At 63.2% G+C, this 4169-nt stretch overlaps 1 pseudogene; it reads right to left on the bottom strand.

Moving 5' to 3' along the window:
• Positions 1 to 448: 448 nt before the first annotated feature.
• On the bottom strand, positions 449 to 1813 carry LOC136528573 (uncharacterized; annotated as a pseudogene).
• Between the last annotated feature and the right edge of the window lie 2356 nt (positions 1814 to 4169).

Genomic DNA, 4169 nt, shown 5'->3' with positions numbered 1-4169 from the left:
CCTCACCGGAGAAGACGGCCGACGGCTACGAACTGCGTAGCCGCGGTCCGGCCAGTCAGGGGTTCAACGCCCTTGACAACCTGGTATCACGGTCACGTCGGTCCTCTCCCACCCGCTCCACCCATTCTTCCACAGCCGCCGCCCACCACCCTAGCCCTCCACCATCGCCGCAGTCCTCCACCGTTTCCGCGCCGCAGCTAGCAGCCATGAGCGATCCCACCATCGCCGATGTGATGGAGATGTTGAAATCCATCACCACGGAGATGTCAACCATGAAGGCCGACATGGCGGCTATGAAGGAGAAGTCGGCCTCGTCGTCGGACAGCGGCGCCGGTGGCCGCCCGGAGGGGCCGCGCGATCTTGATCGCCCCCCAAAATTTCAAAAATTGGATTTTCCCCGCTACGACGGCAAGAACGATCCGATGCTCTTCATCAACAAGTGCAAATCCTATTTTCGCCAATAGCGCACCATGGCGGAGGAGCGCGTGTGGATGGCCTCGTACAATTTGGAGGACGTCGCGCAACTCTGGTACCTCCAACTCCAGGAGGACGAGGGCACGCCGCCGTGGGGGCGATTCAAGGAGCTCCTGAACTTGCGGTTTGGGCCTCCCCTCCGCTCGGCTCCGCTGTTCGAGCTCGCCGAGTGCCGACGTACAAGGACCGTGGAGGAGTACTCCAATCGCTTCCAGGCCCTCCTGCCTCGCGCGGGTCGTCTTGATGAGGCTCAGCGCGTCCAGCTATTCACCGGCGGACTCCTATCGCCGCTCAGCCACGCCGTCCGCATCCACAACCCGAAGACGCTCATGGCCACCATGAGCCTAGCGCGCCAAGTGGAGTTGATGGAGATCGACCGCCCTGTGCAGCCTCCCCCTCGGGCGCCCCCGCGTGGCCTCCTTCCCACTCCCGTGCCCCGGCCAGCGCTCCAGGTGCCCCACCAGCCGCTGGCGCTCCCTGCCCCTCCAGTGGCCGCCCAGCAGGGTCGCGGCGAGGGCAACCAGAGGGGACTCACCCCGGACGAGATGGCGGAACGGCGCCGTCTGGGTCTCTGTTTTAATTGCAATGAAAAATATACCCGTGGCCATAACAGGTTTTGCCGGCGCATCTTCTTCCTTGAAGGCGTGGAGATCGAGGACGCCACGGACGCCGCTGGAGATGCGGAGCACGACGCCGAGGCGCCCTGTTTTTCCCTGCAGGCCGTGGCTGGGGTTCCCATGGCGGGCACCATGCAGATCGCCGTGGCACTCAGCACCGCGTCCCTCGTCACCCTACTCGACTCCGGCAGCATGCACAACTTCATCTCGGAGGAGGCGACGTGGCGCTCCGGTCTACCCCTCCGCCAACGCCCCCGCCTCACAGCCTTGGTCGCGAATGGCGAGCGGGTCACCTACGCCGGCGTCATCCGCGACGCGCCCCTGCTCATCGACGGCGAGTCGTTCCCGGCGGACCTCTACGTCATGCCACTGGCCGGGTACGACGTCGTCCTCGGCACCCGGTGGCTCGGTGAGTTGGGGCCCATTGTTTGGGACCTCGGCCGCCGGCGCATGTCCTTCCAGCGCTAGGGGCGCCCCGTCTCCTGGACCAGCGTGGCCAGCCCCTCTGTGCCGGCCCTGGGTGCAACAACAGAGGCCGATCCCCTCCTGGAGGCGCTGTTGCTCTTGTTTGGGGGGCTCTTTGCGGACCCCGTCGGTCTGCCCCCCAAGCGTGCGCACGACCACCGCATTATTCTCAAGCCCGACGCCCAACCGGTCGCCATCCGCCCTTACCGGTACCCCGCGGCGCACAAGGACGAGTTGGAGCGGCAGTGTGCTGCCATGATTGATCAAGGGATCGTCCGCCGCAGTGACTCGCCGTTCTCATTGCCCGTCCTCCTTGTCAAGAAGCCCGATGGTTCGTGGCGCTTCTGCGTCGACTACCGGGCGCTGAACGCGCTCACCGTCAAGGATACTTTCCCGATCCTGGTGGTCGACGAGCTACTCGACGAGCTCCATGGCGCCAAGTTCTTCACCAAGCTGGACCTCCGGTCCGGGTACCACCAGGTGTGCATGCGCCCGGAGGACGTGCACAAGGGCCCAGCGACATTCCAGGCCTTGATGAACGATGTGCTCCGCTCGTTCCTACGCCGCTTCATCCTGGTATTTTTTTGACGATATTCTGATTTACAGCAAGACGTGGGCTAATCATCTACGCCACCTCCGGGCTGTCCTCGACGAACTACGCCGCCACCAACTCTTCGTCAAGCGCACCAAGTGCTCTTTTGATGCTTCCTCCATCACCTACCTCGGCCATGTCACATCCGCGACGGGTGTGGCCATGGACCTGGCCAAGGTGCAGGCGATCCATGATTGGCTGGCTCCACGTTTGCCCCGGGCTGTGTGCGGTTTCCTCGGCCTCGCCGGGTACTACCGCAAGTTCGTCCACAACTACGGGGCGATCGCTGCACCACTAATGGCCCTACTCAAGAAGGAGGGTTTCTCCTGGGATGACGCGGCGGCCGCGGCATTCACAGCACTCAAGGCCGCCGTCATGTTCGCCCCCGTCCTCGCCATGCCCGACTTCGCCAAGCTGTTCACCGTCGAGTGCGACGCGTCGACGTTCGGCTTTGGCGCGGTCCTGGTCCAGGAGGGCCATCCGGTCGCCTTCTTCAGCAGGCCTGTGGCGCCTTGCCACCACTCGCTAGCCGCCTACGAGCGCGAGCTCATCGGCCTCGTCTAGGCGGTACGACACTGGCGCCCGTATCTCTAGGGGCGGCGCTTCATCGTCAAGACCGACCACTACAGCCTGAAGTACCTCCTTGATCAACGCCTCACCATGATCCCTCAGCACCACTGGGTCGGCAAGCTCCTGGGCTTTGATTTCTCGGTGGAGTACCGGTCGGGTGCCACGAACATCGTCGCCGACGCCCTCTCCCGTCGCGACAATGACGAAGGGGAGGTGATGCCTATTTTGGTGCCCCGCTTTGACTTCATCGAGTGCCTTTGCCACGCCCAGGCCACTGATCCGGCCCTGGTCGCCATCCACGATGAGGTCCGGGCTGGCACCCGCACCGCTCCGTGGGCGCTGGTGGACGGCATGGTCACCTTCGATGGCCGCTTGTACATTCCCCCGGCGTCACCGCTACTGCAGGAGATCTTGGCCGCGGTCCACAACGACGGCCATGAGGGCATCCACCGCACCCTCCACAGGCTCCGGCAGGATTTTCATTTTCCCACCATGCGTCGTTTGGTGCAGGATTTTGTGAAGGCCTGCGTCACTTGTCAGCAGTACAAGTCCGACCACCTCAGGCCAGCCGATCTGCTGCAGCCACTGTCGGTTCCATCTACTGTGTGGGCTGACATCGGCATCGACTTCATTGAGGCGCTGCCCAAGGTGCAAGGCAAGACGGTCATCCTCTCTGTCGTGGATCGCTTCAGCAAGTACCGCCATTTCATCCCCTGGCGCACCCCTACACCATCGAGTCCGTCGCTCATGCCTTCTTCGCCGACATCGTTCGCCTCCATGGTGTTCCGCAGTCCATCGTCTCGGACCACGATCCAGTGTTCACCTCGGCGTTCTGGCAGGAGCTCATGCAGCTCACTGGGACGAAGCTCTACATGTCGTTCGCCTTTCACCCGTAGACGGACGGCCAGACCGAGGCCGCCAACCGGGTCATCGTCATGTACTTGCGCTGCTTCACCGGCAACCGTCCCCGGCAGTGGCTCCGTTGGCTGCCATGGGCGGAGTACACCTACAACATCGCCTATCAGTCATCGCTCCGTGACACTCCGTTTCGTGTAGTCTATGACCGGGACCCCCCGACCATCTGCTCCTATGAGCCCAGCGAGACTCGCGTCGCAGTGGTCGCCTAGGAGATGGAGGAGCACGCTGCCTTCCTCGACGACATCCGCTATCGCCTTGAACAGGCATAGGCAGTCCAGAAGCGCGTCTACGACCAGCACCACAGGCCGGTGTCCTTCTAGGTCGGCGATTGGGCTCTTCTTCGCCTTCGATAGCGGACAGCAACATCCCTCCCATGCTCGGCAATAGGGAAGCTCAAGCCGCGATACGTCGGGCTGTACCAGGTGGCAGAGCTCATCAACGACGTGGTTGTGCGGCTACAGCTTCCTCCCGGTGCTCGCCTTCATGATGTGTTCCACGTCGGCGTCCTCAAGAAGTTTGTCGGTACCCCGCCG

This window comes from Miscanthus floridulus, chromosome 19 (assembly GCF_019320115.1).
Source record: "Miscanthus floridulus cultivar M001 chromosome 19, ASM1932011v1, whole genome shotgun sequence".
NCBI classification, from domain to species: Eukaryota; Viridiplantae; Streptophyta; class Magnoliopsida; order Poales; family Poaceae; genus Miscanthus; species Miscanthus floridulus.
This window is presented reverse-complemented; position numbering and strand designations above follow the sequence as displayed.